This window comes from Papilio polytes, unplaced genomic scaffold (assembly GCF_000836215.1).
Source record: "Papilio polytes unplaced genomic scaffold, Ppol_1.0 DF824270.1, whole genome shotgun sequence".
Lineage (NCBI taxonomy): Eukaryota > Metazoa > Arthropoda > Insecta > Lepidoptera > Papilionidae > Papilio > Papilio polytes.
In genome coordinates this window covers 2,287,008-2,297,828 of record NW_013524934.1, presented here as the reverse complement: position 1 = coordinate 2,297,828, position 10,821 = coordinate 2,287,008, and positions in this window count along the sequence as shown.

Here is a 10,821-nt window from a genome sequence, read left to right as displayed (position 1 = left end):
AAATACATAGGAACTTCAGAAACTCAGCATAAATCAATATTATTAGAAATTATGTGCAACGAAGAGTGAATGTTGTTATGTAAATTTTTACTTCTTACTAAAATTTATATTCTCAAATAAATTTTAACTTACTTTAACACATCAATAAATCATACGAATCATTTTAACAGTGGTAGTGCCCGCTTTAACATCTTCGCACAAAAGGGCCGGCTTGCCCGGTGCAGTACCATGACTACACAGAAAACAGGAGTGAAGTAAAAGCAATTCCGCGTTTCGTCTGATGACTGTGATACCGAAGGCCTAATTTTAGTCCCTTTCCCTTTCCACCCTTTTCTTAAGAGGAAAGGATGGGAAGGAAAAAAGGATTTGACGGTGAAGGAGACGCATAGGAAGAGGAAATGTCCTATTCATGTGCGTCTCCTCCTCCGTCAATTAAGGGTACGCAACGCATCTGCAATTGCGGATGTTTATGGGCAGCGGTCGCTTTCCATTTAGATGGATTCAGGTTGCCGCTTGCTCGTTTGCCACCTTATTATTATAAAATAAGAGATAACGAAAACAGTAGATAAAACTCACAGTAAAATTATATACAGAAGTCGATTAATATTATTATTCGAGCAGTATTAATTTAAATATAATATTTAGGTCAGTTGACGTGACGTATCCAACAAAGTTCCTACGCAATCTGCCGTGCACTGCCGAGTCAACATAATGGATGAGCATTGCATTTGGCGAACGCCCAAAATTTACTGCTAGAAACTGTACCACGCCGCACGTATGTTGCGAGTAATAGATACGGTGTATATAATGGTAGCCAGGAGCCAATATTGCTGATATGGGAATAAGTTTATTTCAAACTAATAGCTCCGTAGTAGAGTAATATTTCAATAAATACCATTTACAATGCACTGGGAAAAGCAATATGCTTTATTGTGTAAAGAACCTTTCTGCCTTCGGTAGAATTTAATATAATATGTACTTAATTTTGTAACATCTGCCATCATTTTTGACATAAATCTCCAGGTAACATGCACCCATTCAGCAATGCAGATTCTTTTATGGAATTAGATTTTTTCAATTTACATTCTACTAGAGAAACTCGGAATTCCTTGCATTGCCAGTCAAAACATCTTAAGTCATACTTAAGTCCAGCAATTTACAATGGTAAACCACGCAATAACTGCAGGAATGTGCCCTCTTGATTGGTGCAATAACCACGTCCGCACTGAAGAAAAGCGTCACGTGTAAACAACTATGCGTTTCATCTTATGAGTGCATGCTGGAGGCCTTATTTTAGATTTTATCGTCTTCAACTTATATGGCAAAGGGATCTTTAGGAGGCAAATTCATGGGCAACGTTCGATTCCTTAATTTGGTACCTATATCCGTCAACTTATGCTGTAAAAGATAATCTTACTAATATTATAAATGCGTAAGTTTAGATGGATGTTAGAGTTTGTAACCTAAACTGTTTAACGAATTTCGATGAAATTTTGCATAGAGGTTACCCTGGAAGAACACATAGGATACTATGGCACACCAGGCTTTTTTATTCCACGAGAGCAATCGCAGGCGAAAGCTAGTGTTAAACTATTTTTCAATGAGAATAATAAAAGAGTGGGAGTTAAGATACTATCGTTAAATAAATAATGATTATCATTCGAACATAAAATATGATCCGTTAAAATAATATTTATAACCTCAAAGCTGTTTAATTTTATGCATCGAAAACAAAATTCTCGAAATGCATTTTATCGGGAAATGTACATAATAATAAAACAATTAATAACAATCATTCACATTGTTTACGTATGGCCTTAATTAGTGCCCGCGGACGTACGCTGCAGTATCGTGTTGTTTCAGCTGTAGTATAATGAAGTCACAATAGATCAGTGGTCGAATTGATATGTATTTTATGGTTTCCTGGTACTTCTATAATAATATTTACACAAAAAATACAGGACTGTATTTTTATATGTAACTGATAAAGTAGATATATCGAATGGCCGTTAGCTACTTTTATAAAAAAAAAACTCAAGATCTTCTAGAAAGGTCCAAACATTCTAGCACCCTTAACATCTTATTTGGGTATCATAGTATAGGCAAATTTTAAGAAGAGAAAATTCCCATATGACAACTAAAGGAATCAGTAGAATAGACCAAGGAACAGATAAATTGACTACATGAAACATGGCGTGATCGAGAAGTGAGTAACGACTGACTTGACGTAAAGTCCCCTAAAGAACACATGTTCCGTTTTATCTAAACAGTTGTAACGTTCAGCTAAATCTAACGAGGCGAAACTGAACGTGTATACCGGGCCTTAGATGGTCGATCTGAACTAGACATGTATTGGAATATAATATTTGTATGTGAATAAAAAAAAATTAAAAACGTCTGAGCGAGCATATCGCATTTAATCAAGTGAAAATAAATATTGCCATTTGATTGTACACCGACAAATGTAGATGTCATGAATCAGGACGAAATCAAAGAGGGATTTAAAAGCTCTCGTATCTTTGAGCTTTTTGGCGGGATTCCCGCAGGAATCCGCTTTCAACGAGATTTGCTTTCCATTTTAACGAATGACATTTTAAGCCTGGGTTGAGCTACCATTTGGAATCGGCTAAGACATTTTATTAGAATCACCTTTAAAAGTGAAACTACTAAGGTGTAATTACGTTACTAAGACTAACGCTAAGTGTAGAATTCTCAAAATAAATCCATGCTAAAAGTCCAGATACTAATAAACCCCTTTACTAATATACAGCTTTGCAGTACACGTCAAATCTATTTATATTACTAGCCTGTGGCTTCTTCGAAGTGGAAAAAACAAAAGCAAGTAGCCTGTACTTCCAATATTCTCTACATCTATGCCAGATATCGAAATCCGTTCATCAGTCTGGTCCACAAATTCTAACATCCATCTAATCTTTCGCATTTATAATATTCAGTTTCTAGTATATTCTATTAGGATTATATAATCCTAATGTATACAAACAAAGATAAAAATTAACTGTTTTTTATTAACAGACTAGTTGTAACAACAGTTTGTGGAACATTGCCAGTAAGTGTTCCAGAGATACAGCCGAGAGTGCTCCAATGTTCCATTTGCAGCGTGATAAATGACATCGACTCTTTTCTACTGCGCTACAGAAAAAAAACAAAAGTTTTAGTGCGCTTTAGACAATTATTTTTCGCTTATCTATTGTCTATACTAATGTTATAAAGAGGAATACTTTGAACTTTGTCTGTTTGCTTGTAATGAATAGGCTCAAAAACTACTGGGCCGATTTAAAAAATCTTACACCTTTAGAAAGGTAATATTTCTGTGAGTAACATAGGCTATATTTTTTGTTTGTTTTAAATTTCAGGTGGACGGAGTCGCGGGAGGAAGCTAGTACTGAATATTCCTTTTGGTCAAAACTAGATACTTATTAAATTTTACCTAAAGTTTTTTATTTAGTTAAAGGTTTAATATCTATCAATAACACACATTTTTTGATTTTATTGAACACAAGCTGTTCCTCGCAAATTCGTGAGCATTGAGTTTCAAAGGTAGCTTTAACTTTTCCTCGCACTTCAACTATCTTCCTGCCAAAGTCTCATCGAAATCTATCAAGCCGTTCCAAAAATTACCTGACACAAACGCGGCCTGTGGATCGACAGAGTTTTATTGACATTTTCCTATATACAATCAAATCTATTGACGATAATAAAAATGAAGGAAAACCATGTGATGTAAGCTACACAATACCTGCGAAGAAATTTAAATATGTATGAAGTCGTAGCGAGGTTGGCTATTACCTAGTCACTAACTTAGTGTATGCATTGAGGCCCTCAGTGATGATAGAGTGAGCTGATGCTTGTAATATCTCGAAGAAAAACATGTATTGAATAGCACTTTGCAATTAAAATCAATATCTATAGCAGTTTAGGATAAAATATCACAATGAAAAAGAGTTTAAAAAAATCTTTACTCTCTTTTTCGGGTAAAAAGCTCAAAAGTAAATTTTTCAAATGTGTAGTTATGCAAATATAATTTTAATTTGAAACGGCAGCGTCGACACAAACTTGCGGATTTTGCATTCCATTTTTATAATCCCTAAACCCGAAAACCCGCTGATTCAGTGCTACGTTGGTGTGTTACAGTAATTCGTATTTTCAAGCGACACACAACAATACATAAATTCTACTAACAACCTAAGCTTTGTAAAAAAACGACAACTTCAATCATGAATTTCTCATGCACATTTATTCCGAAAATAATTTTGTGTATGTGGTAATTTATCGATTATTACTTCTTCTAAATAAAACAGGTTTGAGTCCTGTTAAGTTACAAAACCACCTCTTACACAAAAATAGAAAAGCCCTCTCTTGTTGCTAGGAATGGTTTACAATAGTCGAATGGCGGGATTCGAACCGTCTACCACTCTAACCATTTAGGTTATTGACATTTCAGATCAGTCTTACTTTTTACTTATAAATGCGAAAGTTTAGATGGATGGATGTTTGTCAGAGTTAAACTACTAAACGAATTTTGATGAAATTTGGCATAGATGTAAGGGATAGTCTAGATTTTTTAAGTTCCACACGGACGAATTCGCGAGCGAAAGCTAGTGATGAATAAATAAAATTTTTTTAGAAATCCCAATGTTGTACAGTTTTTACTGAAATTCCCTGTCTCCGTCTTGCCATTAGTGAGAGTACCTTAGCCCGGTTTTTTTTTCTAAAAGTTGAACTCAACGAAACGAATACTTGTCACAACGAGGTCAGTGGCTTGTTCCAAATATTTTTTTCAATGCAAAATATTTGGTAGTTAATTATTTCTTTGGAACATTATTATTCGCGTATTGATTTAAATAATCTATTTCTACAATACTTTGTAATTCTTTAAACAAAATAAGTATTTAAAATATTACTAGATATTCCTTGCGGCTCCGTCCGCGTGAAATCATAGTAATATTATAAATGCGAAAGTTAAGATGGATGTATGGATGTTTGTTAGAGTGTGTAGCCTAAACAGCTGAACGGATTTCGATGAAATTTAGTAGAGATGTAGAGGATAGTCCAGAAAAACACATAAGCTACTCACTTTTGTTTTTATTAATTCCACGCGGACGGAGTCGCGGGCGAAAGCTAGTTAAAGAATAAAATATATTCTTTGTTACTCGGTGATAACGTAGCTTTTAACGGTGAAAGAAGGTTTGAAATCGGCTAAGTTTTCGTGTTATTTCAATAGATACAAACATACAAATCTTTCCTCTTTTATATTAGTATCGAAGTGTTAAGATATCTTAGGTGAAGTCTAATACCAGCATTTGGTTTACACAAACTGTTTCTATTAGACTTATCTTCAACTAGGTCAATATGCATTTTTACTGAGGGTTTTAAGTAAAAAATGGGCGCTACAATATAATAGGTTTTTAAAATGGATGTTGAATGAAAGAACTTTGTGAACCTCTGATATTTTATACTAGCTCTTGCTCGCGGCTTCGCCCACATCAAATAGAAAACAGTAAAAACATAGCCAATGTTTATTGATAAAGATAGCCTTTTGTAAGAATTTTTGCAATCGGACAAATAGTTTTAGAGTTCTTTCAATACATACAAAAATACAAATCTTTCCCTTTATTTGTATAGAAGAATTTTATGCAATATATTTGAATATTTATACAGCGTCAATCACATTTAAAAAAACACAAAATGAGTTAATAACCTCATAAAAACTACTTGAAGAGTAAACTAGTTTGTGTTAACAAAACATTGTATTGAACGGTCGCTTATGGCATACGATGGAAAGTAATAAAGGATTCTATAATAAACGTTTCCCATTAGAGCTTATTCCGCTGGTAAAATATTAAAACTGAAGTTACTTTCATAAAGTAGAGTTTAATTAAACAACAGTTCCACTGTGGCGACTAGTCGAAGTATTAATTCTTTTCACACTTAGTTAACACTTTAAATACTAAAACTAAGAAGATTTCTCTAGACCTTAAATGATTAATTATCCATACATTTAATACAAATGTATGTCACTTGCATAGTCTCATGAAATTTATAACTAATTTATTTAGAATCATGGAATATTAAAAAAAAAGTGTCAGCATGATTTTATAATCTATACTATTATAATAAAGCGTAAACAAACACTTCTTTGTTGCCTAAGATGTCAGCAACTACAGCATATTTTTGAATAATTCATTCTTTAAGAAAAAGCACTACACTTACGTCACGCTTTAGGCTATATATTTTCACGCCATTAAACTTAGGAGGTAAATATTTTGGATAAAAACCCTAATGTGGGAAAGAGACCATATGCTGCTGCCAACATCAAGGAAGCAAGATTGTCATAGTAAGGTAATTGGTATTTTGACATTTGCAAGTGAGAATTTGATAAATGTAAACAATAAAATAAAGTTTTTATAATTTCATTCGGATGAAGCCGCACGGGAACAGCTAGTTATTTATAGGCAAGGAAATAGCTAAAGAATACGGAAGTTTTGGTACTGGCTTTAGCTCTTCTCCCTGGCCGATATTTTTTGGCTCCCTCTCATTTACCATGACTAAGGTTACAGTGTTACGTGAGAGAAATTTGTAGACCTCTGGCGCTCCTCTCTGTCAACTTTCCTAGGCGATCGCAAAGACACGCCCAACCTAACGTTGGTCAATGGCTGATAGAGGCTCTGATAGCTAATAATGACGTCACTGTCAGATAAAGTAACAAAATACGATATTTCCTTTACATATTTTACACGTTGGTTTGTTATCAGACAATTTGGTGGGACAGGCTCTTAGTCTTACAAATGTACACAATTCACTATATCATTTGCACTAATCACGTGAACTTTTAAGTGTCAAAAGTTTAGGGTTAGTAAATGTTACTAACAGTAACTATATCAACGTTTTAAGTCAAGAGTTTGAGAAAAAAAAATTCTGTGGAATTAAAAATATAGCTGCAGGCTAAAACATTATTCAAACTATTTTCGTTGCGTACATGAAAAACTTTTAGTTTTTATTGTACCCGTAGGCTTTGTCAGTAATGACGTTAGATAAGCGAGTTAATTGACTTTTTTAAATTGCCCTTTGGAATAACGATAACACTATCAAATACTAATTGCTTTAACATTTCGTTTACCCTTTGGATCTATCAAATTAATTAATCTTTATACTAAGGTATACGCTTCGTACAAAAATATCAATTATACCTTATTGGGGTTAAATCTTCATCTATACATATAATAAAATTGAAGTGACTGTTTGTAATATCAAAAGAAAGTTACCATTTCGGAAAGATGATGTATTTGCGTTGCTGATAATAAAAATCGCTTTAAAAAAATGTTACTGTCTGTCTGTTTGTGTATCTGTCCGCAAGCCGCGGTTGTTTCGGATAATCTTCGAAACCGGTTAACCGATTTCGACCGGACTGTTATTGAAGGGTAGCTGACAAATCCGAGCATATTATAAGCTACTTTCTTATCTTAAGAGTGCGTGTACGAAGTCGCGGGCAACAACTAGTATCATATAAGTTGAAGAACTCGTCTAAATATATTATGTCTTTTTACCTTTTTATACGAGATTTATATGCGATGTTGTTAGCTTGTCGATGTACGACAGGAAACTTTGCCAAGGAGAATGCACAAAGATAATTTACATGCTTTTATAAACACTCTAAATGATATTGTAATAAAGTTCAATATTGCACACTTTGGATATATCAATATGAATTGTGTTAGGTTTAGTTGACGCAATGCAGTCGATTTATAAGGTACTTTATTTTCAAAGACGTGTATTCATTTGAATGGAATTTCTATAATTCAATAATAGTACGGATTTTAGTATGTTAGTTTTCAATATTACTCCTGTATTAATTGGAATTATGATTTAGAAGCCTGAGGGTACATGATTATATGAAATTGAATTGGAGTATTACCAATTGTGCAGTAGAATGAGTCTTGGACGTAATTTATAAATACTTACTAATATTATAAACTAGCTGTTGCAGTGCGGCTTCATCCGTATGAATTATAAAAACTTTATTTTATTGTTTACATTTGTCAAATCCTCAATTGCAAATGTCAAAAAAACCAATTACCTTATTATGGCAATCTTGCTTCCTTGACGTTGACAGCAGCTAATGGTCTCTTTCTCACACTAGGATTTTTATCCAATTTATCTACCCCCTAAGTTTAATAGCGGAAAAATATATAGCCTAAAACGTGACGCAAGTGTAGGGCTTTTTATTAATAAAAGGAATATTCAAAAATATGCTGTAATTGCTGACATCTTAGGCAACAAAGAAGTGTGTGTTTACGCTTTATTACAATAGTATAGATGAGAAAGTTTAGATAGATGGATGTTCGAGATTACTTCCTAAACGGCTGAAAATCTTGTTGATTGGCATAGATGTTGAACTGTGCTTTGTTTTTTTCTTATTTTTTAATTCAGCGCAGACGGAGTATATGTGTAATAGTAGTTAAATGTCAGAAATATTTTTCAATGTTTGAATGACGTTATTCTTAAATTACTTCGATAAAAAACAAGAAGATATAAGATCTCATACACGTGTCACTTTAAGACTACGATATACTTAACTGTATTGTATACTGCCGTAGAAAACTGGTACCGCAATAAAGGTATTATTTATGACATCAGATCAAATTCTGACAAAACGTAGCTCATTTGTAACTCGATTTAATTGTAAACCTTGACACTTTTGACGTGTCTTATTTTTATTTTGTGACGTAATGGCCACTGTCTGCCTTGAAGAGGCATTTACAGATTCACCGGGCTTGAGGTGGCGGAACGCAGAGCGCTTAGCCTAAACCTCTCGTGTCTTAATAATTGTTAAAGTTTGTATTAAAACTGTAACAATGAATGTACTCGTATATTTTGATAGTTGTTAGAGCGGGCGCAGACCTTCGACTAAACAATCGCACGACATTTCATCGATTGTCAATTGTTTCGCAGCCCATTCAACTGTTTAGTTGCACAACTAAAAATCGAGTAATGTGCGCACCTTCATATAAGCTCATAGAAATGAAAACGAGACTATACAGTTGTGCGATAGTTTAGTTTGAGGTGTGTCAGCGCCTTTAGTGTTTCGACATTATAGACATGATCAACGTTATTTTTTCCACAAAGTTGAACGATTATCAAGTATAAAATCTAATAAAATAATAGAAACTAAGAGAATCTAAGCAACTAATAGTCTTAACATCAAAAGAAATATCTAAATAATTGTAATTGGCGATTGTAATCTGGAAAAAGCAACCGTATTCCTAAACCGTGTGTTGTACCGTACTTTCTAAATTTTGTATCGTTCACTGTTACTCTGTTGGTAATGTTGATAAAATTATTCTACTTGAAAACTATAAATCTCAAAGGTCCGAGAGTTTCTATTCGTAAGTTGGCCCGTGCCCTGCGCTGACATTAAGTACTTCCAGCTGTTACAAGTTAGAAGGTTAAATAATGGTTACTTGCACAGGTGCATATTGAAATGTATTTATTGAATTCATGTTTAATTTAAACTAGTTGTTGCTTGTGACTTCGCCTGCGTGAAATTAAAAAATATAGCTTATGTTAATCACAGATGAATTATCTTTCTAATGTTGAAAGAATTTTGAAAATCGACCTAGTAGTTTTTGAGTTTTTTCAATACATACAAAAATAAAAATCTTTCCTTTTTATAATATAATATTAGTATAAATTACAAGTTTTCCTTTACAAATATTAAACAGAATGTTTGTTTTTTAAATGTGCGAAGACGATACATTTGTTGCATGTTTCGGTAGTGGAAACGTATTGTAATACATTCACAATCTTTGTAGAAACTTTCATTTAAATATCAAGTTTCGTTTAAATTCAATCAACGTTGAAGTTTCTGAGATTTATCGATGTTTTATGAATTTATGAAGATTATGAACGTTGAAGTATTATAAGTACTTATGCCATGTAAATCTATGATACGCGACAGGAATAGTAGCTTACGGGAGGCGGAGTTAAATATGACGAGCAAGAGTAGGAGAATATTGTTAATTTCTTCAAATTTTTTTTTTATTTCCCGCGGACGGAATCGCGACCGAAAGCTAGTAATAATATTATAAATGCGAAAGTTTAGATGGATGGATGTTAGAGTTTGTAGCCAAAACGTCTGAACGGATTTCGATGAAATTTGGCATAGATGTAGAGGATAGTCTGGAAGAACACATAGGATAATCAGTTTTTTTTTAATTCCACGCGGACGGAGTCGCGGGCGAAAGCTATTATTTTAATAATTTGAGCTGTATTTCATCAGCCAAAGGTTGATTTTATATTTAATAACGTCAATTGGTAAAAGAATAAATACATTTAACAATTCATATAGCATCTGAAGTTTAATATTTGTTTGTAAAATTTGAAATGAAAGACTTCCGAGAACTTTGCACATTTCGAAGATAAATAAATTTTGAAGTTTAAAAAAGCTCAGGCGCTGGCAGTCGTTGAAAGTTCTACCGTTACGTCGGTAACGAGCTTGCTCTATGTACCGGGCACCCTGATTTCTGCAGGCAAATGCTAATTTCAACCGGTTCGTAATAAATTTGTTCTAAGCACCAACATTTAAATTTCCTTTTATTTCACTATATCATAACTAGTAGATTTTTAAAGGTGTCGAAATTAGTAGTCTATGTACTGGACTATAATTTTCCGCTCTGTTACGAAGTAAAAACATCCACAGATCAATCTATCCGAACACATTATTGACCGACTTCCCAAAAGAAGGAGGTATTCAATTCGTCGGTATATTTATTTTTTTTTTTTTTTTTTTTTTTTTTTTTTTTT